The sequence below is a fragment of the Tamandua tetradactyla genome, chromosome 7 (genome assembly GCF_023851605.1).
Source record: "Tamandua tetradactyla isolate mTamTet1 chromosome 7, mTamTet1.pri, whole genome shotgun sequence".
Taxonomy (NCBI): Eukaryota; Metazoa; Chordata; class Mammalia; order Pilosa; family Myrmecophagidae; genus Tamandua; species Tamandua tetradactyla.
In genome coordinates, this window is record NC_135333.1 from 20,477,689 (window position 1) to 20,504,799 (window position 27,111).

The 27,111-nt window shown below is 39.8% G+C and overlaps 1 pseudogene; it reads left to right on the top strand.

Moving 5' to 3' along the window:
* The first annotated feature begins 1,614 nt into the window (after positions 1-1,614).
* LOC143690378 (aldo-keto reductase family 1 member B1-like) lies at positions 1,615-2,784 on the top strand (annotated as a pseudogene).
* Positions 2,785-27,111: the final 24,327 nt, after the last annotated feature.

Here is a 27,111-nt window from a genome sequence, read left to right on the forward strand (position 1 = left end):
GCCAGGGAGATGATCTCATTACAGTTTCAAACATACAGTATTGAATAGAGATTATTCTACCTTTATGAAATGGGATTTATATCAAAACATGGCTTTTTTTAGGGGGCATACTTCCTTTCAAACCAGCACAGGGACCAAAGGGAGAAAGATTTATTTTGTCCAGAACTTAAATTTTCTATAGCACATAATCTAACTCAACCTGTCTGGATAGCTCATTTGAATAACTGAAACACAGGAAGCCCAGAATAAAAATGAGGGCCTTTAATCCGATATAGTTTAATGTAATGCCTGGATATATTCCAGAATATATTAAGCAGATAATCATAAAGTATTGGCAAAGTCCCTTGAGGGATGGGAGAAAAAATATGAAACTATTAAACTTTACCTCTGTGGAAACCCCTGATAACTGTGTCAAACTTTAGGGACACCCAAATCAATAGGCCAAGCCCTTCATCTTGAGGCTTACTCTTGTGAAGCTTATGTAGGTAGCAGAGAAGTTTAGCCTACTATAGGTATGCCTAAGAGTTCCTTCTGGAGGACCTCTTTTGTTACTCAGATGTGGCCTCGCTCTCTCTAAGTCCAACTCTGTAAGTGAAATCATTGCCCCCCCCCCCCTACATGGGACCTAACATCCAGGGGTGAAAGTCTTCCTGGTGGCCTGGGAGATGACTCCCAGGGATGAGCCCAGCCCTGGCACCATGGGATCAACAATTCCATCCTGACCAAAAGGAGGAAAAGAAGTGTAACTAATAAAGTATCAGTGGCTGAGAGAGTTCAGATATAGTCGAGAGGCTACTTGTAGGTCACTCTTAGGTAAGCTTCAGTTAGACATTGCTACCTATCATAACTTCCCAAACCCCAAACAAAACCATTTCTGCTGATCCTAAAGAACACCTAGGCCGATATATAAGATTCTACAAAGCTTCCATGCAGTAGGGTAACTTACCAGAAACCTGCAACTTCTAGATGGGTCCCTGGACCAGATAAATCCTGAAACCTAGAGGGCCCAGCCTCTCTAGAACATAAACTAGTTCCATCCCTCTACCCCATATTACTGACAGCCCCTTCCAACATGAAAAAGTTAGAACGGGCATAGTCCAAATACCCCTAAAGAGTGGAAGAAAATTCAAAGGTGATGGTGGAGTTGTGCAGAGACGGTAGGGCTTAACAAATGAACATAAGTGCTGAATCATTAAACTGATATTTCTTTTAGTCTCTAGTATCTTAGGGCAGCTAGAAGTAAAAACCTAAAGTTGTGGAATTGTAACCCATACCAACTCTGATACATGTTCTACAACTAATTGTGCTGTCCTTTGAAATTTATTGTTTTTTTGTATATATGTCATTTTTTCACACACAAAAAAGTCGATTGTGATGACAAAAAGCATTTATTCCTTCTAACTTCCAATGTTCTGGAGCAGCTAGAAGGAAAAATCTGAGGGGATGGAATGGTAGCCCATGACAAATTCTGGGCTCTGTCCTGTAACTACTTGTTGAAGAGTGCTTTGAAAACTATTGCTTTTTTCTTTCTTGGCTTTGTATATACGTTACAGTATATATATAAAAAAGAAAGTTAATTTAGTTCTGAATTAGGGTCAACAAAATTTAGTAGTCATGCTCTGCAGTGGAGCCAAGATGCCCATCCTGGGACTGGGCAACTGGAAGGCGCCACAAGGCGAAGGGACAGAGGCTGTGAAGGTAGTACCTGTTGACTGTGCCCTTGTGTACCAGGACGAGAACGAGGTGGGGGGGGGGGGACACCCAGGAGAGGCTCGGAGAGCAGGTGGTAAAGCGTGAGGACCTTTTCATGCTTTGGTGCACATACCACCAGAAAAGCCTGGTGAAAGGAGCCTGCCAGAAGACATTTAGTGGGGAAGGAGTTTTCCCCATTGGATGAGGCAGGCAATGCAATTCCCAGTGGCACCGATTTTATGGACATGTGAGCAGCCTGGAAGAGCTGGTGGATGAAGGGCTGGTCAAAGCTATTGGAGTATCTAACATCAACCATCTCCAAATCGAGAGGATCTCGAATAAACCTGGCTTAAAATATAAGCCTGCAGTTATTGAGTGCCACCTGTACCTAACTCAGGGGAGGCTATTCCAGCACTGCCAGTCCACAGGCATCATGGTGACAGCCTACAGGCCCTGTGGCTCTCCTAACTGGCCCTGGCCATGTCTGAGGACCCTTCCCCACTGGAGGATCCCAGGATCAAAGCACTTGCAACCAAGAATGATAAACCACAGCCCAGGGAGTGCAAGGGTGGCTCAGTGGGAGAATCCTCGCCTGCCATGTGGGAGACCCAGGTTTGATTCACAGCCCGTGCACTTCCCAAACAAAGAAATAAACAGAAACAAACAAAAAAGTCAACCAATGGTGCTGCAATAATGAGATACTCACATGGAAAAAGAACGAAATGTAACGCTGCCATACAGCATAGGAAAAACAAACAAACAAACACAGGCTGGGTGCTGATTGATTCCCCATGCAGAGAAATAGGGTGGTGACCCCAAGTCCATGACACCTGAATGCATTGCTGAGAACTTTCAGGTCTTCGACTTTGAATTAAGTAGTGTGGATGTGACAACCTTACTCAGTTACTACAGGAGCTGGGGGCGCTGTGCCTTGGTGAGCGCTTCTTCCCACATGATTCCCCCTTCGCTTCTGAGTTTGGAAGCTGTGGATGCCGACTGTTCCCCAAGCAGGCTGCTCTCCAGTTCTTCCTGCCTCCTTTCTTCTTGCAAGTGACGTGTGACCCAGCCCTCAGCAGGGCCTTAGCAGCCTGATGGCAACACAGCTGGATGGTGGGGTAGGAAGAGCAGTCTCTGTGGGTTAAAGTCTCTTCCAGTTTTCTTTGCCCTTTTTGCCCAACTAGGGAATCTAATTTTGAATACCCATTTTTGACCAAGGAAAAAAAAGTCTATAATGTCAAAATAGTGCCACCAACAGTTGAGTTTGGAGTGCTTGGAGTTATATTCATTTCGGCCAGGCTTATTCTCGCCTCAAATAAAAAGTGCTTTTGTGAGCCAGAAAAAAAAAAGCCAGGGAAAACAGTTTGGTGGAGTGCTGGTTTAAATGACGTATGTGCCCTAGAAAAGCCATGCTTTAATCCTAATACCAGTTTGTAAAGGCAGCCGTTTCTTCTAATCCCTATTCAGTACTGTGTGTTTGAAACTGTAATTAGATCATCTCCCTGGAGATGCGACTCAATCAAGAGTGGTTGCTAAACTGGATTAGACATGTCTTCACCCATTTGGGTGGGTCTTGATTGGTTTACTGCAGTCCTATAAAAGAGGAAATATTTTGGAAAATGAGAGGTTCAGAGAGAGCAAAGCAGAATGACATAGCCACAAGAAGCAGAGTCCACCAGCCAGCGACCTTTGGAGATGAAGAAGGAAAATGCCTCCCGGGGAGCTTCATGAAACAGGAATCCAGAGAAGAAGCTAGCAGATGACACCGTGCTCACCATGTGCCCTTCCAGTTGAGAGAGAAACCCTGACCGTGTTTGCCATGTGCCCTTCCACTTGAAAGAGAAACCCTGAACTTCATCGGCCTTCTTGAACCAAAGTATCTTTCCCTGATGCCTGAGATTGGACATTTCTATAGGCTTGTTTTAATTGGAATATTTGCTCGGCATATGAACTGTAAACTAGCAATTTATTAAATTCCCCTTTTAAAAGCCATTCTGTTTCTGGTATATTGCATTCCAGCAGCTAGCAAGCTAGAACAGGCAGTTCCTCAAAAATTTAAGTTTAGGAAGGATTGTGGGAAGATGACAGATTAGAAAGCTTCAGGAATCAGTCCCTCCACCGAAACAACTACTGAACTGGTGGGAGCAATCTGAATCAAATATTTAGAAACTCTGGAGCACAGTGGAACACTGTGCAGCATCTCGGAAGAGCTGGAGGAAGAGGCTGGTAAACTGCAGTAAATATGGGCGACTTCCAGCCTCCATGTAATAGCATGGATGTGATCTGCTCACTGCTTGCTGCTTTTTATCAGCTACGTCAGAAGGCTGGGGGCGGCTGATGGCGGCCATGGCTCCACCCCACTGCAGGCAAGGGCAGCAGAGGAGTCTTAAAGAGGCAGTATGTTTTCCCCCTATCTTTTCTCTTTCTATTCCTATGTTGGGAGCAAAAAAATTTTAGAAAAGTCACAAATTGATGGCTCTAGACCTCAAAAACAACAATAACAAATAATTAAAAAAAAAAAGAAAAGAAAACCCTAGCAATCCCAAAGGAGTAGGAGACGTAGAGTTCCAGAGTTATAATAAGCTAATACTCAGAATGTCCAGTTCTCAACCAAAAATTATAAAACACACAAATAAACAAGAAAGTATGGGCCATTCACAGGAAAAAAAATATTGTCAGAAACCGTCCTAGAGTAAGCTCATAAATTAAAACTATCAGTCAATGATTTTAAACCAACTGTCTTAAATATAGTCAGTGAGCTAAAGGCATCCAATACAAAGAATCAAGAAAATAGAAAATGTTCTCGGAGCAAAGTAAAGAGATAGAGATTATTTTAAAAAGAACCAAACAGAAGTTTTGGAGCTGTAAAGCACAGTAATTGAAATGAAATACTCACGAGATTAATTCAGCAGCAGATTTGGACAGGCAGAAGAAAAGGGCAGCAAACTTGAAGACAAGATCATTGAAATTGTCCATTGTGAGGAGCAGAAGGAAAAAGTAGTGAAGAAAAATGAACAGAGCCAGAGGGAACTGTGGGATGAGGATGCATGCCCCCATACCCATCACTGGAGTCCCAGAAAACAAGAGAGGGGGCGGAGTCTTTGAAGAGATAGTGGCCAAAAAGGGCCCAAATCTGATGAAAGACATGACTATGCACATCCAGGCATAGTCATAGGAAGTTCAACGAACTCTAAGCAGGGCAGACGCCAAGACATCTTGCAGGAAGACATGTTATGGTCAAGTGTAAAAATCTAAAGAGAGTATCTTGAAAGAAGCGGGAAAGAAGTGACTTGTTACATGCAAAGGACCCTCAGTAGTATTTCAACTGGATTTCTCATCAGACACTAGGAAAACTAGAAGACAGTGAGATGGCATATTTTTAGTCCTTAAATGAAAAAAAATCTCTCAACTAAGAATTCTCTGTCTGGTAAAATTATCTTTCAAAAATGAAGACAAACTTAAATATATAATCTGAACAGAATTAAAAGGGGAAATGTTAGATTGTAACATTTGTATATATGTGTTCTAGCTTGCTAGCTGCCGGAATGCAATATACCAGAAACGGAATGGCTTTTAAAAGGGGAATTTAATAAATTGCTAGTTTACAGTTCTAAAGCCGAGAAGATGTCCCAATTAAAACAAGTCTATAGAAATGCTCAATCTAAGGCATCCAGGGAAAGATACCTTGATTCAAGGAAGCCAATGAAGTTCAGAGTTTCTCTCTCATCTGGAAGGGCACATGGTGAACACGGTATCATATCTGCTAGCTTTTTCTCTGACTTCCTGTTTCGTGAAGCTCCCTGGGATGCATTTTCCTTCTTCATCTCCAAAGGTCACTGGCTGGTGGACTCTGCTTCTCATGGCTGTGTTGTTCTGCTCTGCTCTCTCTGAATCTCTCATTCTCCAAAATGTTTCCTCTTTTATAGGACCCCAGAAACTAATCAAGACTCACCCGAATGGGTGGAGACACACCTCCATCTAATTCAGTTTAACAACCACTCTTGATGAAATCACGTAAGAAATGGCTGCCTTTACAAAATAGGATTAGGATTAAAACATAGCTTTTCTAGGGTACATACATCCTTTCAAACCAACACACTACGGTAACAGAATAAAAAAATTTTTTTTAAATCCATGGAACTACACTACACAAACAGTGACCCTTGAGTTAAACCATGAACATTAATTAATAGTACAATTTTTAAAATGTGCTGCCCTCAATTGTAACCAATGTTCCACAGCAATGCAATGTTCCACATATATGGGAAGCCTGTTGTTTTGTACATGAGTGTTCTGTAAACCCATTACTCCTCTGATGAATTTTTTTTTTAATGAAGGAAAAAGTAAGACATTTACAGATAAGCATCACCAGAAGACCTGCCCTATAGGAATGCTAACAGGAGTCCTTCAGACTGAGCGGCGTAGGAATCAAGGACTTTGGATTAAGTAAGGGTTCCTGCACCAGTTGGCAGCTGACTTGGGCCAAGCCTTAACCCCTCCAATTTCCCATCTGTATAGTGTGTATACTGCACAGCGTGGACACTGCACTCCCATGACTCACCTAGTTAGCACGGGAGGTAGAATATTTACACAGCACCATCACTTCCTGGAACATGACCCTTCAATTCTTCCCCCAGGCATGCCCGAGAGATGCATGAGGGTGAATCCCGTATGCCAGGCTTGCCATGCACTCTACCACCCAGGGTTCCAGAGCGTGCCTACTCTCTTGTTCAAGGAAAAGCCAGACACCACTAAAAAGAATCTGTAGCTCTACCTGTATCATCGTGGAAAGAGATGTTCCAAAATACTGTGAAATAAAAACGCCAAATTGCCAAACAGGATTATGGTATCAGGACATTTGCATGTTTTTTCTTTTGAAAAAGGATCTATAGATTTATATCTATGTACATGGATATACCTGCAAAAACAAACGTCATGGAAGTATGCATAAGAAAGTCTTACCTCTGCGAGGGAGACTGGGATGCTTAGGGAGTGGGGAGGAGAGTTTTATTTTTCATCTTATATCTTTCAGTGCTAAGCGCTTTTTTTTCCCCCCACAAATATGTATTATTTTGTGATTAAGAAGTAATTATATTAAAAAGAAATTAAAGAAAACAATTTTTTAAATAATAAGAAGGAAAAGTTGCCTGGTCCCACCAACTGCTTTTTTTTGTCTTAAGGGACTTTACTTTTCTAGAGCAGTTGTACATTTACACAAAAATTATGCAGAAGGTACAGTTTCCGTATCTTCACCTCCCCCTCCCACCCCACAGTTTTCCCTATGACAAATATTTAGTAATTCTGCATTCGTGTCCACTGTGTGCTTTCAACTCTTGGTGTATTTCCTGGGGCTCTCCCCTGCTCCACACCCTGATATGTCAGGGACCACAGCCCTGCTTCCAGGGAAGCTCTAACATTAAAATAATAACAACATTAATAATAAGCGTTCACTGGCACACATACTTGTGCCATGGGGAGGGACAGAGGGCCTGCACTCTCCGTACTTATTTTAAGGTCCTGTATGATGGAATTTTTATTTTAGTATCACCTTCATATCTGACCCGGCCACAATCCTGCCGTCTGACACCTGGACAGCTGCCGCCCAGGCCCAGGGAGGGGCCTGGCACCACCTTTCTCCTGGGCCTCAGGACTTCCTGCCACTGAAGTTATGCGGTGTCACTGGCTGGCTCTGACTCCTCAGGTCGCGGGCCCTGCAGCCCTGGTGGCTTCCCCAGCTCTGGGGGCGTCTGGCCCAGAGGGCGGCTCTAGGCGACCCTGTGGCCCGCTGGACAGGCGGGGAGACAAAAACAGGGGCATAGTTATCTGAGCATAGAACCTGCATTTTGCACAGTGGTGTGCGTGGTTTTAATATTTGATATTTTTCAGGAAAGTATTACCTTATAAGCTAATTTTTTTCTCAAAGGTTAATTTAAAAAAATCACATCACCAAACAGCAACGTCGCTCTCAGTCTGGCACCTAAAAAATTCCTACAACAGGCTTTTAGAGAAGATGAACTTTTTTTCTCCTTGGGTGCATGGGCCGGGAATGAAACCGGGTCTCCCGCATGGCAGGAGGGCGTTCTACCACTGAGCCACCTGTTTACATCTTTTTAATATGAAAAATATATACATACCAGTAGCAGATGTTTCCATGGTGGGTCTGTAGACAGGTACAAGCATCTGACCAATTCATTACTGTCCTGGGCCTCATGCTCAGGCATTCACGATTTTATTATTAATGACTTTTTCTTTAAATTATAACTAGGGCACTTAATAAATCATTTGTTAAAAAATGTTGTTTTACATATGGAATAAAAATGAATAATAGGGGGAACAAATGTTCAAATAAATTTAGTTTGAAATGCTAGCGATCAATGAAAGGGAAGGGTGAGGGGTATGGTATGTATAAATTTTTTTTCTGTTTTCGTTTTATTTCTTTTTCTGAATAGATGCAAATGTTCCAAGAAATGATCATGATGATGAATATGCAACTTTGTGGTGATATTGTGAATTACTGATTACATATGTAGAACGGAATGATCAAAATGGGAATGTTTGTGTTTGTTAGGTGTTTTTTGGTATTTAAAAAAATAAAATAAAATATTTTTAAAAAAAGTGAAAACGTATATTCACAATGACTTTTATTATGAGGAATCGTTTGCAAATGAAGGAAATAGTCTGTATCTTGTTTGCGGTTGTGAATTCATGGTTGTATACAACTCCCAAGGTTTATCAAACGTATTCTTTAAGTAGATGCAGTTTATTGTAAGTTTATTATCCCTTAATAAAATTAATAAGGAAAATGCTTGGAAAAAAAATGTTGTTTGAGCTGTGATTTTTTTCAAAGACCGATAAGGATCCGTCACTTGGAAAGGTTCGGCATCTGGTTTGGTTGAGATCCATGGTCCTTGCACTCAAAGTGCACTAGAGCAGGGGCCACCTCTGTTTTGCACAGCTCCTTAGCCCCCCCACCTGGAATATACAGCAGGTGCTCAATAAATGTTAGGCAAGTAACTTCACCAGGAAACAATATTGGGGAAATTACACCAGTCTCTTGCACTGACCTGTGTAGACAGTAAATGATGAATATTTCTTAAGCAAACATGTGGTTAAGTTGGGCGGGGCAGGATGGCTGAAAAACCTTCTGTTGGAGACAACTGGTCAACTCGGGTGACTTCCAGGACCGGTGGTGCTTACCGTACTGAGATCTGGTGATGCAGAGAATTTAATTCAGGAAATATTCTCTGAAGGGAAATAAAGATAAGAAAGACATGCTTCTGCCCTATAGATTATATTTATTCATTCACTGAACAAATGTTTATTCAGGAGCTACTATGTGCCAGGCACTAGACAAGTAGCAGCTGCAGTAGCGTTAGCAGCCGCCACCACGAAAATTCCTACAATGGGCTTTTTTTTAAAAAAATATTAATCTTTTAAAAACAGTACATAATAGAAAGATTTTTTAGATTAGCCATAATCGTCCTTCCTAGATAATTCCTTGTGACATTTAAAAAATCATAAATGTATAAGATTAGAAAATTTAAACAGCACAGAAAGGTTCAAAATGAAAAGTTAAAGCTTCCCTTGTGTTCGTATATCCCACCCACAGTTACTTATACCTTATCTGTTAGGTCCGGGGAACAGAGAAGGTCACCATGACTCGAGCTGTGTAAAACGTGCCACTCCTTCTACACGTCGCCTAACCCCCTGGCTTAAAAACCGCCTGCACCAGGACCCAGGGGCGAGCTCACAACTCCTTGAGTTCTGTGAGCTCTGCCCGGGAGCGCAGGAATAAACTCCCTCACTCTAAAGTTTCTTGGTCTGCCTCTTCTCTCTTTCGCCTCCTAAACCTTACATTATCTATGTAAATATTATAACTCAAAAGAACTGTACTATACTTGGTTCTGTAATTTGCTTTTGTAACAATAGCAATATATATATATGTGTGTGTGTGTGTGTGTAAAATATATATACATTATTTGTAGGGGGGTGCATGCTCCGGAATGGAACCTGGGTCTCCCACATGGAGGGCCAGCATTCTATCACTGAACCACCCGTGCACCCCAATATTTCTGAGATCTTTCCAGATCTGAGCATCCTTATTCCCACTGAGGAGATGTGCCGTTATATACGTCACCTGGCCCTTGTTGGTGGGAACTTTGTTGCTTCTAATTGCTTTCTATGATAAATATTGGTATAAAAACATTCCTGTGTCCCTATCATGCTTTTGAGGGACTCTCAGCGCCCCTGGCCGAGATGGGCTTCCAATCTGTTGCGAGGGGTGGGGGAGGGGAGGAGGCCGGGCCGGGACTGGGAAGGGTGCGCTGCCCCCCACACTGCGCCCTCTGCTGGGCTCCGCGGGGAACGCGCTTTGAGTAAACCCCATTTGGAGCTCTGATGGCAGGACTCTGTACGATTGGTTTTTTTACATTATTCAATGTTGACAAATTATATAATATAATGTATATACAAAGCAAAGAAATAAAAAACAACAGTTTTTAAAGCACTCTTCAACAAGTAGTTACCAAACAGAGCCCAGAGTTTGTCATGGGCTACCATACCATCCTCTCAGATTTTCCCTTCTAGCTGTTTCAGAACATTGCAGATTAGAAGGAATAAAATTTTTTTATCATCACAATCGACTTTTTTTTTCTTTCTGTGAAAAATAACATATATACAGAAAAGCAAATAAATTTCAAAGCACAGCACAACAATTGGTTGTAGAACATATTTCAGAGTTTGGTATGGGTTCCACAATTTTAGATTTTTACTTCTAGCTGCTCTAAGGTACTGGAGACTAAAAGAAAAATCAGTTTAATGATTCAGCACTCATACTGATTTATTAAATCCCGTCTTCTCTATTATAACTCCACCTTCTCCTTTGAACTTTCTTCCACTCTTTAGGAGTATTTGGGCTATGCCCATTCTCACTTTCTCATATTGGAAGGGGTCGTCACTAATATGGGGTAGGGAGATGGAATTAGCTGATGCTCTGGAGAAGTTAGGCCCTCTAGGTTTCAGGATTTATCTGGTCCAGGGACCCATCTGGAGGTTGTAGGTTTTTGTAAAAGTTACCCTGTTGCATGGAATACAGCATATATATATCTTCACATTCAGAAGAAAAATAAAAAACACCCTCGATTTTATTTTTTATTAATTTTTAAATTTTTTAAAAATATAACAACAAACAAACGCAAACATTCTTAACATATGATCGTCCCATTCTACATATTTAATCAGTAACTCACACTGTCATCACGTAGTTGCATATTCATCATCATGATCATTTCTTAGAACATTTGCATCAATTCAGAAAAAGAAATAAAAAGAAAACAGAAAAAAATTCATACATACCATACCTCTTACCCTTCCCTTTCATTGATCACTAGCATTTCAATCTACTAAATTTATTTTAACATTTGTTCCCCCTATTATTTATTTTTATTCCATATGTTTTATTCATCTGTCGATAGGTAGATAAAAGGAGCATCACATATAAGGTTTTCACAATCACACACTCACATTGCGAAAGCTATATCATTATACAATCATCTTCAAGAAACATGGCTACTGGAACACAGCTCTACATTTTCAGGCAGTTCCCTCCAGTCTCTCTGTTATGCCTTAACTAAAAAGGTGATATCTATTTAATGTGTAAGAATAACCTCCAGGATAACCTCTCAACTCTGTTTGGAATCTCTCAGCCATTCACAATTTATTTTGTCTCATTTCTCTCTTCCCCTTTCTGTCGAGAAGGTTTTCTCAGTCCCTTGATGCTGAGTCCCAGCTCATTGTAGGATTTCTGTTCCATGTTGCCAGGAAAAAACACCCCTGGGAGTCATGTGCCACGTAGAGAGGGGGTGGGCTGTAAGTTTGCTTGTTGTGTTGGCTGGGAGAGAGAGGTCACATCTGAGCAACAAAAGAGGTTCTCCTGGGGGTGACTCTTAGGCCTAATTTTAAGTAGGCTTAACCTATCCTTTGCAGGGTTTAGTTTCATATGAACAATCCCCAAGACTGGGGGCTCAGCCTATAGCTTTGGTTGTCCACACTGCTTGTGAGAATATCAAGAATTCTCCACTTGGGGAAGTTGGATTTTCCCCCTTTCTCCCCATTCACTCAAGGGGGCTTTGCAAATACTTTTTAATGCACTGTCAAATCACTCTGGGATTTATCGGGGCCTCACTCTGGACAAACCTACAAAATCTTATGCTCTTTTCCTAATATAACTTATGTAGATAGTTAGATTGAACACCAGAAGTACTTGGAATCACAGGTAGTACATTAGATTTTGTTGGTTTGTCCAGTGATGCCCCGATGAATCCCAGAGTGATTCGATCAGTGAATGGAAAAGTACTTGCAAAGCCCCCTTCGGGGAATGGTGAGAAAGGGGAGAAATTCAACTTCCCCAAGTTGAATTCTTGATATTCTCTCAAGCAGTGTGGACAACCAAAGCTATAGGCTGAGCCCCCAGTCTTGGGGTTTGTTCATATGAAACTTAACCCCACAAAGGATAGGTCAAGTCTACTTAGAATCTAGGCTTAAGAGTCACCCCCAAGAGAGCCTCTTTTGTTGCTCAGATGTGGCCTCTCTCTCCAGCCAACACAACAAGCAATCTCACCGCCCTCCCCCTGTCTACGTGGGACATGACTCCCAGGGGTGTGGACCTTCCTGGCAATGTGGGACAGAAAGCCTAGAATGAGCTGAGACACAGCAGCATGAGATTGAGAAAAACCCTAGAATGAGCTGAGACTTAGCAGCAAGGGATTGAGAAAACCTTCTCGACCAAAGGGAGAAGAGTGAAATGAGACTGTCAATGGCTGAGAGATTCCAAACAGAGTCGAGAGGTTATCTTGGAGGTTATTCTTATGCATTGAGTGGATGTCACCTTGTTGTTCAGGATGTGATGGAGAGGCTGGAGGGAATTGCCTGAAAATGTGGAGCTGTGTTCCAGTGGCCATGTTTCTTGATGATGATTGAACAATGATATAGCTTTCACAATGAGACTCTGTGAATGTGAAAACCTTGTATCTGATGCTCCTTTTAGCTACTATATCAACAGAAGAGTAGAACATATGAATAAAAATAAATAATAGGGGGAACAAATGTTAAAATAAATTTAGTTTGAAATGCTAGTGGTAAATGAAAGCGAGGGGTAAGGGGTATAGTATGTATAATCTTTTTTTCTCTATTATCGTTTTATTTCTTTTTCTAAATCGATGCAAATGTTCTAAGAAATGATGAATATGCAGCTATGTGATGATATTAAGAATTACTGATTGCATATGTAGAATGGAATGATATCTTAATGTTTTGTTTGTTAATTTTTTTAATTAATAAAAAAAGTTAAAAAAAAAAAAAAAGATGTAATGGAGAGGCTGGAGGGAACTGCCTGAAAATGTAGAGCTGTGTTCCAGTAGCCATGTTTCTTGAGGATGATTGAATAATGATATAACTTTCACAATGTGAGTGTGTGATTGTGAAAACCTTGTGTCTGATGCTCCTTTTATCTACCTTGTCAACAGACGAGTAGAACATATGGAATAAAAATAAATAATAGGGGGAACAAATGCTAAAATGAATTTAGTTTGAAATGCTAGTGATCAATGAAAGCGAGGGGTAAGGGATATGGTAGGTATAATCTTTTTTTTCTTTTCTGTTTTCGTTTTATTTCTTTTTCTATTGTCTTTTTATTTCTTCTTCTGAATTGATGCAAATGTTCTAATAAATGATGAATATGCAACTAAGTGATGATATTGTGAATTACTGGTTATATATGTTGATGTTTTACTTGGTTGGTTAAATTTTTTTTAATTAATAAATAAATTAAAAAGAAAATCTTATGCCCTACTCAAGGTTCCATGTACTAATGGTGTTCAATTAAGCTGTCCACATAAGTTATATTAGGAAATGCACTAGTCAAACTATAAATTTTGTAACAAATAAACATTTCTTACTTTAGTCTCACACATAAATTAAAATTTTAAAATATTAATTACCATCTATTTTCAACACTCTGCAGTAATGACATTCCTTTGTTCTTCCTCATGCAAAAAAATTTTTAAATTTGTACATTTAGTCACTATCATTATACACTCTAGGCATTCCTAGATTATACCATCTCAGTTTTTTCATTTCATTTCATTTGTCCCCCCAGACCCCCTCCCTCTATCATTCTCACATTCAGTTTCAATCAGCGTTCTAACATTATTGTATTACAGTTAGGTAGTATTGTGCTATCCATTTCTGAAGTTTTACAATCAGTCCTATTGCACAATCTGTATCCCTTCAGCTCCGATTACCCAGTATCTTAACCTATTTCTATCTCCTGATGGTCTCTGTTACCAAATGAAATTCTCCAAGTTCATTCACTAACGTCAGTTCATATCAGTGAGATTATAACCATACAGTATTTGTCCTTTTGTTTCTGGCTAATCTCACTCAGCATAATGTCCGTCTATGTTGTTACGTACTTCATAACTTTATTCTGTCTTACAGCTGCATAATATTTCATCATATGTATATACCACAGCTTGTTTAGCTACTCATCTGTTGATGGACATTTTGGCTCTTTCCATCTCTTGGCAATTGTAAATAATGCTGCTGTAAATATTGGTGTGCAAATGTCCCTTTGTGTCCTTGCCCTCATGTCCTCTGAGTAGATACCTAGCAATGGTATTGCCAGGTCATATGGCAATTCTATACTTAGCTTTCTGAGGACCCGCCAAACTGCCTTCCAGAGCGGTTGTACCAGTTAACATTCCCACCAACAATGGATAAGTGTGCTTCTTTCTCCACATCCTCTCCAGCATTATCATTTTTCTGTTTTATTTATAATGGCCATTCTGGTGGGTGTGAGATGATATCTCATTGTGGTTTTGATTTGCATTTACTCATTTTATTTTAAATATCATTTACAACTCCCTGGAGGGAGGGAGGAATGCCTTTCCCATTTGCAAGCAGCACCTTCAAGGGTCTTCGCTTACAGCAGCTCAGAGAATCTGCATTGGATCTAGGTTTCTCATTGCGTTTTGGGGGTCTGTTAACTCAAGACTCTGGGTGGGTGTTCTAAGAATAACAATAATAAAATAGCTGACGTTCATGTAGCATTTACCATGCCAAGCACTCTTCTAGGTGTGGTTACACGTGTTAAGTCATTTAAGCATATAAGAATGCTTTGATTAGGAACTATTATTTGTGTCCCCATTTTCAGATCTAGAAACTGGGGCACAGAGTGATTATGTAGCTTGCATAAGGTCACACAGCTGAGAGAGTAGCCAAACTGGCTCTGGAGCTGTGTGCTTGGCCCTACAGGCTCTCACCTCTCTGTTAATTAATATTCTATATGACTCAGTCAGTCTGTCTGTACCTCTGTTTCCTCTTCTGTAAAACAGTCATGACATCCATATCAGGGAGGTTTTTTTAATTTTTTTTTAATTTTTTTTATTAATTAAAAAAAGAATTAACAAAACAATTAGAAATCATTCCAATCTACATGTACAATCAGTAATTCTTAATAACATCACATAGTTGCATATTCATCATTTCTTAGTACATTTGCATCGATTTAGAAAAAGAAATAAAAAGACAACAGAATAAGAATTAAAACAATAGAAAGAAAAAAAAAACAGAAAACCTATACCTCACATGCAGCTTCATTCAGTGTTTTAACATAATTGCATTACAATTGGGTAGTATTGTGCTGTCCATTTCTGAGTTTTTATATCCAGTCCCGTTGTAAAGTCTGTATCCCTTCAGCTCCAATTATCCCTTCTCTTTTTTTTTTTTTTTAATTAACGGAAAAAAAGAAATTAACCCAACATTTAGAGATCATACCATTCTACATATGCAATCATTAATTCTTAACATCATCACATAGATGCATGATCATCATTTCTTAGTACATATGCATTGGTTTAGAAGAACTAGCAACATAACCGAAAAAGATATAGAATGTTAATATAGAGAAAAAAATAAAAGTAATAATAGTAAAATCAAATCAAAACAAAACAAAACAAAAACCTATAGCTCAGATGCAGCTTCATTCAGTGTTTTAACATGATTACTTTACAATTAGGTATTATTGTGCTGTCCATTTTTGACATATCAGGGAGTTTTTAAAGAAATAAATGAGATAAATTATTTGAAGGGCTTGGGGACATTGTATGTATGAAATAAATTAAGCTGAGAGTTGATTACTATCCTGAGAGCCCCATTTATGAGGATGGGGCTTCCAGAAGTACACTGTCCATGGACCCTGGTCCTACAGGACACACTCCCCTAGAAGAGCTCTTGATCGGATCTGGGGAGGGTAAGGGATGGCTCATGGTGGCTTAGGGTCCAAAGCAGCATGCTAGAGCAAAAGAGAAGCCATGTGCACGGTGCCCACAGTGCTCACCAATGGCTCTGACCTTATCCTGGCAGGGGCCCCTAGAAGGACAGGCTGGACATATTCTGCAGACAGAAGACCTATGAAGCACAAGGTAGAATGGAACTAGACGCACTGTCAGACCTTCAGGCGGCCGCTGGTGTGTCTTTGGAATCAGACACACCTGCGTAGTACTGCCAGCCCCCTCCCCCGGCTCTGGGCAAGGGCCTGCCATTTTGTAAAACTTGCTTAACCTGTGTGACATAGTTTCCTTATCTTTAAATGGGGACAATACTTTTTCAAGCAGCTATTGTGAGGCTCACAGGAAGAAATGTACACAAACACTCCAGCTTAGTCCCTGGATATGTGAAGTCTTTGGTAGCTATTATTGGCACATTTAAATAGCCAGTCTTAATTTTTAGAAAGTTCTTCCTTCTACTGAGTTGAAATTCATCTTCTTTAACTTCCTCACATTGCTATGAAATCTGCATGTTCTTTCAGTCATTCAACAAACATTGATTGGGCATCTCCTGTGTGGTAGGGTCTGGGCTAGGTCTTTGAGCCCAACTGAGTAAAAGGACCAGTCCTTCTATAAAGAAGTACCCCTTATCCACAGAAGAGTCACTGGGACATATAAAGATAGACATCATGGCTTCCTTGACATACCTCTTTTCTAGGCTCAATCTACTTTACTACAATCCATTTAGCTGCCTTCCTCTCCTTCTCTCTCTTCTTTTTCTTCACCATCCATTATCAAAACTCTTCTATCGCACCAAACAGAAACTCTGTACCCATTAAGCATTAACGTCCCATTCCTCTGATGCTCTTCTTGCATCATGTTGGCTGTTGATTTCAATTAAGGCTCAAAAAAAAAAAATCTCTCCTCCAGGAAGCTTTTTTTTTTTTTTTTTGCACCAATTGCTTAGTGCAATTTGCGTCACTCCTTTCTGGTCATCCTGTCAGCGCTTGAGGACCCACTTTCCATTGTTCCTATATGTTTGCACTTACCAGTTTTCTGGTGTGTTTCCACTTTTCTGGAGCATGAGTCAAGGCTCTCGGGCACAGTGGATTAAAGTGAAAGACAGCACCACCAAGTCACAGCCCACAGCCTTCAGGAACCTTAGTCTTCATCTCGGTCACCACGGGTCAAGCATGTGCACCAGTGTAAGAAGGCTGCTCTGCACGAGTCACAGTGGGTGTTGGAGCTGCGAGAAAGCACAGCCTGCTCCAAGTTACAAGGCCAGTGAGTGACAGGGTCAGTAGGGCCCCCTGGTTTTAGTTCTGTGCTCTTTTGAGAGCAGCCTTCACGGATAGTCAAGCAAGGGTATATATCTAGACTTCCTTGTGTCTGAGCACAACTGTGGGGGTAGAAATGTTCTTTAAAAAAAAGAATGCAAAATCAAGTACAAAATGAATAAATGCAATTCACCTGTATAATACTTTTCTTCCTACATTTTTTGGGGGTACATACTTCTTGGCTTCCTCTTCATATGATAACAATTTTATAACTTAATTTTCTATAGAAAAAATAGATAATTCAGCCTGTCCTTTCTGATTAAAACTATTTAGACCAAGGAGAAGCTAAGCCTTTTAAAATTAGGCCTGAGTCACCCCCAGAGAACCTCTTTTGTTGCTCATGTGTGGTCTCTTTCTCTAAGCCAATACAGCAAGTGAACTCACTGCCCTCTCCCCGCTACATGGGACATGACTTTCAGGGGTGTAAATTTCCCTGGCAATGTGGGGCAAAAATCCTAGGATGAGCCAGGACCCAGCATCATGGGGTTGAGAAAGCCTTCTTGACCAAAAGCGGGAAGAGAGAAAGGAGACAAAATAAAGTTTCAGTGGCTGAGAGATTTCAAACAGAGTCGAGAGGTTATCCTGGAGGTTATTCTTACACATTATATAGATATCCCTTTTTTTATGGTGTATTAGAGTGGCTAAAGGGAAGTACCTGGAATATTGAACTGCACAGCAGCAGCCTTGATTCTTGAAGATGATTGTATAATGATATGACTTTTACAATGTGACCATGTGATTGTGAAAACCTTGTGTCTGATGCTCCCTTTTTCCAGGGTATGTACAGATGAGTAAAAAAATAAGGACAAAAAATAAATATTAGCGAGGATAAGGGGTAAAATAAATTGGGTAGATTGAAATGCTAGTGGTCAATGAGAAGGAGTGGTAAGGGGTATTGGATATATGGGTTTTTTCATTTTTCTTTTGATTCCTTTTGCTGGAGTTTGTATGGATTGAGTGTGAAGATTTGTCAATAAAAATACTTAAAAAAAATCAAGTGGCCATAGATGTGGGTTTATTTCTGAACTCTTAATTTGATTCCATTGTCTGTATGTCTGTCCTTGTTCCGTTACCACACTGTTTTGATTATTTTGGCTTTGTAATAAGTTTTAAGACAGGAAGTGCAAGTCCCCCAACTTTGTTCTTTTTTAAGATGGTGTTGACTATTCTGGGACCCTTACCCTTCAATATATAAATGTGATGACTGGCTTTTCAATTTCTGCAAAAAAGGCTGTTGGAATTTTAATTGAATCTGTAAATTGCTTAGGGTATGATTGACAACTTTTTTAAAAAATATTTTTATTGAGAACATGCAAACATTCTTCTTTTTTATTGACAAAATATAACAACATACAAACACAAACATTCTTAACATATGAACATTCCATTCTTGGTATATAATCAGTGACGCCCAATATCACCACATAGTTGTATATTCATCACCATGATCATTTCTTAGAACATTTGCATCACTCCAGAAAAAGAAAAAACTCATACATACCATACCCCTTACCCCCTTCCTCATTGACCACTAGTATCTCCATCTACCCAATCTAATCTAATTTTGTTCCCCCTATTATTTGTTTATTTTCATCCATATTTTTACTTATCTGTCCATATCCTAGATAGAGGATGCATCACACACAAGGTTTCACAATCACACAGTCATGCTGTAAACATTAGAGCTTCATATAATGATCTTCAAGAAACAAGGCTACTGGAACACAGCTCTACAGTTTCAGGTACTTCCCTTTAGCCACTCAAATACACTATAAACTGAAACAGGATATCTATACAATGTGTAAGAATAACCTCCAGGATAACCTCTCTATTCTGTTTAGAAATCTCTCAGCCACTGACAGCTTATTTTTGCTTATTTCTGTTTTCCCCCTTTTGATTAAGGAGATTTTCTCAGTCCCTTGATGCCAGGTCTTGGCTTATCCCAGGGGTTCTGCCTCATGTTGCCAGGTAGATTTACACCCCTGTGAGTCATGTCCCATGTAGGGGGGGAGGGCAGTGCATTCACTTGCCCTGTTGGCTGAGAGAGAGAGGCCACATGTGAGCAACAGAAGAGATTCTCTGGGGGTGACTCTTTGGCCTAATTTTAAGTAGCCATAGCCTATCCTTTGTAGAAATAAGTTTCACAGGGGTGAACCCAAAGATCAGTGGCTTAGTCTATTGATTAGGCTGTCCCCACTGCTTGCAAGATTATAAAAAATTCTCCAAATGGCGAAGGTGAATCTTACCCTCTTTCTCCCCATTTCCCTAAGGAGGCCCTGCAAATATTTCTTCATTCACCATCCAAATCACATGATGTTTAACTAAACTGACCATGCAAGTCAAATTTGTGTATGGAGCAGTGTTACCAGCTCAGTGTTACCGTCTGTGTTACCAGCTTCAGTAAGCTTTTCGGATGCTCATGCAGTATGGCAGAAACTCTTTTATTTCTTTCTCGTGAGAAAGGGCACTCACAGGAACAAGCAGTGAGTGAATGCAGGGTATGGGAGCGCATGGGCTCCTTTTAGCTACCTACTTAAAACAAGGGAGTCTCTACCCCCGTTACCATTGGCTGGTTACTTAGGAGTTACACTCTGGTCTTGGAAACTAGCTAATCAAAAAGTGAGTTTTCTACACTTTATTACCATAATTATTCCTCTTAGTTTTTGACCAATCACAGGTTAGGATATGTTGAATCCTACCTATTTACATATCTGATTGCCCTTACATATAGGGAATCAATCGAATAAGCTTTATGCCTTAAACACCTATCATATTCTAGTGAATTTAAGCCTTCATTATCAATGCTGACATAGTTTCAGAGAAATGTGGGCCAGATTAGGAGGTCAAGACTTAAATTGTTGTTGTTTTTTTTTTTTTTGAGACTTAAGTTATTTTGATCGAGACTTAAACAAAGGGACTCCCATACTTCCTTATTTGAGCAGGAGGAGTCCACTATCCCTTACATTACGAAATGCACTAACCAAAATATAAATTTGGCACCAAATAAACATCTCTCCCTTTAGTCTCAGATGGAAGCTGAAGTTTTAAGGTATGGACGATATCATCCTTTACCCAGTCTTCTGATATACCTTAGTCCTATCCAGATTAGCTTCAGAGTTGACATCTTAACGATATTTAGTCTTCTAATCCATGAATAAGGACTCTGCTTCCATTTAGTTAGCTCTTCTTTGATTTTTTTTTAACAGTGTTTGTAATTTTCTGTCCTTTACATTCTTGGTGAGATTTACTGTTAAGTATTTGATTCCTTTAGTTGCTATCGTAAATGGATTTCTTTTCCTTAATTTACTCTTCAGACTATTCACTTCTAATGTAGAGAAACACTACTGATTTCTGCATGTTGATCTCATACCCCACCATTTTTAACTTGTTAGTTCTAGTATCCTTGTTGTAGGATTTTCAGAATTTTTTGTATATAGAATCATCATCTGAAAATAGGGAAACTTTTACTTCCCCCTTTCCAATTTGGATGTCTTTTATTTGTTTTCTTGCCTAATTGCAAGAAGAAAGATCTCCAGTCAGAGACCTAACCTCAAAACTGGAGGATCTAGAAAAAGAAGAGCTAACAAGCTCAAAGAGAGCAGAAGGAATGAAATAAAGATTAGAATGGAAATAAATGATATGAGAATTTAAAAACAGTAAGGAGAATAAACAAAACCAAAAGTCGGTTCTTTGAAAAGACCAATAAAACTGAGAAATCTTTAGCTAGATGAACAGAAAAAAGAGAAAGAGGATGAAAAAAAAAAGAGAGAGAAATAGAAATGAAATGTGAAACATTACTTTTGACCCAACAGAAACAAAAAAGGATTCTAAGACAATATTATGAGCAACTGATCACCATCAAATTAGATAAACTAGATGTAATGGACAAATTCCTAGACTATCTACACAGACTATCTATACTGACTCAGAAAGAAATAAAAGATGTCAACAGATCAATAACAAGTAAAGAGATCAAATCAGAACCAGTAACTTCCCAACAAAGAAAAGCCCGGGACCAGATGACTTAATAGGTGAATTTTTCCAAACACTCCCAGAAAAATTAACACCAACCCTACTCAAATTCTTTCAAAATATTGAAGAGGAGTGTATAGGTCATTCTATGAAGTCAGTATCATCCTAATATCAAAGCCAGATAAAAACATCAAAAGAAAAGAAAATTATACACCAATATTCCTTATGACTACTGATGTAAAAATCCTCAACAAAATATTAGCAAGCTGAGTCTGATAACACATTAAAAGAATTATACAGGCAGGGCCAAGATGGCGGCTTAGTAAGGTATGCGCATCTTAGTTCCTCCTCCAGAGCAACTACTAGGTGAACAGAAACAGTGCAGAACAGCTCCCGGGGCCACGGCAGGGAATGGACACACAGCGTACCCCAGTCTGGACTGGCTAGACTGACTGTGAGACTCAGCTGCGGTGAGATCCCCGAGCCATGCACGCTTCCCTGAGCCGCGGCAGCTGGCGGCCGGAGCACCTCCCTCCCTCCTTCCCGGGCCGGCTGAGAGTCTCAGAGAGGCACGTTTCCCAAGCCGCGGTGGCCGGCGCCCCTCTTTTGCGGGCAGCTTCCTGGACCGGCTACGAGTCTCGGATCAGAGGGCTACCCAAGCCGCGGTGGCCGACAACCGGCTCCCCTCACCCGCGGGCGGCTTCCTGGTCCGGTGGCGAGTTCCCCAGGCCGCGGTGGCCGGCGACCGGTGCCCCTCCCCCACAGGCAGCTTCCTGGTCCGGTGGCGAGTTCCCCGGGCCGCGGCGGCCGGTGACCGGCACCCCTCCAGGGAGAGGAGGGAATTTCCGACAGTGGCAGGGACTGGGTCCAACCAAACACCAATAGGGGCATTAATAAAGGAGCCACAGGGTCCCCTCAAGCCACGGCGGCTGACACACCCACCACGCGCGGCCCCCAGGACCAACTGAGAGAATTGGATCAGAAATCCCCAGGCCGCAGAGAACGGTGACCGGGGGAATCCCTTCCAAACACGTGAGACAAACGTGTGCCACGACCGCCACCTACTGGGCAGGGTAAGAAAAACAGAACCCAGAGATTTCACAGGAAAATCTTTCAACCTGTTGGGTCCAACACCCAGGGAAATCTGACTAAATGCCCAGACGCCAGCAGAAGATAATGGACCACGCTCAGAAGATTGTAAATATGGCACAGTCAAAGGAACAAACCAATACTTCAAATGAGATACAGGAGCTGAGACAACTAATGCTGAATATACGAACAGAAATGGAAAAACTCTTCAAAAACGAAATCGATAAATTGAGGGAGGACATGAAGAAGACATGGGCTGAACAAAAAGAAGAAATAGAAAAACTGAAAAAACAAATCACAGAACTTATGGAAGTGAAGGATAAAGTAAAAAAGATGGAAAAAACAATGGATACCTACAATGATAGATTTAAAGAGACAGAAGATAGAATTAGTGATTTGGAGGATGGAACATCTGAATTCCAAAAAGAAACAGAAACTATTCAGAAAAGAATGGAAAAATTTGAACACGGTATCAGGGAACTCAAGGACAATATAAACTGCACAAATATACGTGTTGTGGGTGTCCCAGAACGAGAAAAGAAGGGAAAAGGAGGAGAAAAACTAATGGAAGAAATTATCACTGAAAATTTCCCAACTCTTATGAAAGACCTAAAATTACAGATCCAAGAAGTGCAGCGCACCCCAAAGAGATTAGACCCAAATAGGCGTTCTCCAAGACACTTACTAGTTAGAATGTCAGAGGTCAAAGAGAAAGAGAAGATCTTGAAAGCAGCAAGAGAAAAACAATCCATCACATACAAGGGAAACCCAATAAGACTATGTGTAGATTTCTCAGCAGAAACCATGGAAGCTAGAAGACAGTGGGATGATATATTTAAATTACTAAAAGAGAAAAACTGCCAACCAAGACTCCTACATCCAGCAAAATTGTCCTTCAAAAATGAGGGAGAAATTAAAACATTCTCAGACAAAAAGTCACTGAGAGATTTTGTGACCAAGTGACCAGCTCTGCAAGAAATACTAAAGGGAGCACTAGAGTCATATATGAAAAGACAGAAGAGAGAGGTATGCAGAAGAGTGTAGAAAGAAGGAAAATCAGATATGATATATATAATACAAAAGGCAAAATAGTAGAGGAAAATATTATCCAAACAGTAATAACACTAAATGTTAATGGACTGAATTCCCCAATCAAAAGACATAGATTGGCAGAATGGATTAAAAAACAGGATCCTTCTATATGCTGTCTACAGGAAACACATCTTAGACTCAAAGATAAACATAGGTTGAAAGTGAAAGGTTGGGAAAAGATATTTCATGCAAATAACAACCAGAAAAGAGCAGGAGTGGCTATACTAATATCCAACAAAAGAGTATACTGTTTAAAATAGTTAACTGTTTTAACTGTAAAACAGTTAAAAGAGACAAAGAAGGACACTATATACTAATAAAAGGAACAATTAAACAAGAAGACATAACAATCATAAATATTTACACACCGAACCAGAATGCCCCAAAATACGTGAGGAATACACTGCAAACACTGAAAAGGGAAATGGACTCATATACCATAATAGTTGGAGACTTCAATTCACCACTTTCATCAATGGACAGAACATCTAGACAGAGGATCAATAAAGAAATAGAGAATCTGAATATTACTATAAATGAGCTAGACTTAACAGACATTTATAGGACATTACATCCCACAACAGCAGGATACACCTTTTTCTCAAGTGCTCATGGATCATTCTCAAAGATAGACCATATGCTGGGTCACAAAGCAAGTCTTAACAAATTTAAAATGATTGAAATCTTACACAACACTTTCTCGGATCATAAAGGAATGAAGTTGGAAATCAATAATAGGCCGAGTGCCAGAAAATTCACAAATACATGGAGGCTCAACAACACACTCTTAAACAACGAGTGGGTCAAAGAAGAAATTGCAAGAGAAATTAGCAAATACCTCGAGGCGAATGAAAATGAAAACACAACATATCAAAACTTATGGGACGCAGCAAAGGCAGTGCTAAGAGGGAAATTTATTGCCCTAAATGCCTATATCAGAAAAGAAGAAAAGGCAAAAATGCAGGAATTAACTGTCCACTTGGAAGAACTGGAGAAAGAACAGCAAACGAATCCCAAAGCAAGCAAAAGGAAAGAAATAACAAAGATTAGAGCAGAAATAAATGAAATTGAAAACATGAAAACAATAGAGAAAATCAATAAGACCAGAAGTTGGTTCTATGAGAAAATCAATAAGATCAATGGGCCCTTAGCAAGATTGACAAAAAGAAAAGAAGAAGAGAGAGGATGCAAATAAATAAGATCAGAAATGGAAGAGGAGACATAACTACTGACCTCACAGAAATAAAGGAGGTAATAACAGGATACTATGAACAACTTTACGCTAATAAATAAAACAATTTAGATGAAATGGACGGGTTCCTGGAAAGACATGAACAACCAACTTTGACTCAAGAAGACATAGATGACCTCAACAAACCAATCACAAGTAAAGAAATTGAATTAGTCATTCAAAAGCTTCCTAAAAAGAAAAGTCCAGGACCAGATGGCTTCACATGTGAATTCTATCAAACATTCCAGAAAGAATTAGTACCAACTCTCCTCAAACTCTTCAAAAAAATCGAAGTGGAGGGAAAACTACCTAATTCATTCTATGAAGCCAACATCACCCTCATACCAAAACCAGGCAAAGATATTACAAAAAAAGAAAACTGCAGACCAATCTCTCTAATGAATATAGATGCAAAAATCCTCAATAAAATTCTAGCAAATCATATCCAACAACACATTAAAAGAATTATACATCATGACCAAGTAGGATTCATCCCAGGTATGCAAGGCTGGTTCAACATAAGAAAATCAATTAATGTAATACACCATATCAACAAATCAAAGCAGAAAAATCACATGATCATCTCAATTGATGCAGAGAAGGCATTTGACAAGATTCAACATCCTTTCTTGTTGAAAACACTTCAAAAGATAGGAATACAAGGGAACTTCCTTAAAATGATAGAGGGAATATATGAAAAACCCACAGCTAATATCATCCTCAATGGGGAAAAATTGAAAACTTTCCCCCTAAGATCAGGAACAAGACAAGGATGTCCACTATCACCACTATTATTCAACATTGTGTTGGAGGTTCTAGCCAGAGCAATTAGACAAGAAAAAGAAATACAAGGCATCAAAATTGGAAAGGAAGAAGTAAAACTATCACTGTTTGCAGACGATATGATACTATACGTCGAAAACCCGGAAAAATCCACAACAAAACTACTAGAGCTAATAAATGAGTACAGCAAAGTAGCAGGTTACAAGATCAACATTCAAAAATCTGTAGCATTTCTATACACTAGCAATGAACAAGCGGAGGGGGAAATCAAGAAACGAATCCCATTTACAATTGCAACTAAAAGAATAAAATACCTAGGAATAAATTTAACTAAAGAGACAAAAAACCTATATAAAGAAAACTACAAAAAACTGCTAAAAGAAATCACAGAAGACCTAAATAGATGGAAGGGCATACCGTGTTCATGGATTGGAAGACTAAATATAGTTAAGATGTCAATCCTACCTAAATTGATTTACAGATTCAATGCAATACCAATCAAAATCCCAACAACTTATTTTTCAGAAATAGAAAAACCAATAAGCAAATTTATCTGGAAGGGCAGGGTGCCCCGAATTGCTAAAAACATCTTGAGGAAAAAAACGAAGCTGGAGGTCTCACGCTGCCTGACTTTAAGGCATATTATGAAGCCACAGTGGTCAAAACAGCATGGTATTGGCATAAAGATAGATATATCGACCAATGGAATCGAATAGAGTGCTCAGATATAGACCCTCTCATCTATGGACATTTGATCTTTGATAAGGCAGTCAAGCCAACTCACCTGGGACAGAACAGTCTCTTCAATAAATGATGCCTAGAGAACTGGATATCCATATGCAAAAGAATGAAAGAAGACCCATGTCTCACACCCTATACAAAAGTTAACTCCAAATGGATCAAAGATCTAAACATTAGGTCTAAGACCATAAAACAGTTAGAGGAAAATGTAGGGAGATATCTTATGAAACTTACAATTGGAGGTGGTTTTATGGACCTTAAACCTAAAGCAAGGGCACTGAAGAAGGAAATAAATAAATCAGAACTCCTCAAAATTAAACACTTTTGTGCATCAAAGAACTTCATCAAGAAAGTAGAAAGACAGCCTACACAATGGGAGACAATATTTGGAAATGACATATCAGATAAAGGTCTAGTATCCAGAATTTATAAAGAGATTGTTCAACTCAACAACAAAAAGACAGCCAACCCAATTACAAAATGGGAAAAAGACTTGAACAGACACCTATCAGAAGAGGAAATACAAATGGCCAAAAGGCACATGAAGAGATGCTCAATGTCCCTGGCCATTAGAGAAATGCAAATCAAAACCACAATGAGATATCATCTCACACCCACCAGAATGGCCATTATCAACAAAACAGAAAATGACAAGTGCTGGAGAGGATGCGGAGAAAGAGGCACACTTATCCACTGTTGGTGGGAATGTCAAAGGGTGCAACCACTGTGGAAGGCAGTTTGGCGGTTCCTCAAAAAGCTGAATATAGAATTGCCATATGACCCAGCAATACCATTGCTGGGTATCTACTCAAAGGACTTAAGGGCAAAGACACAAACGGACATTTGCACACCA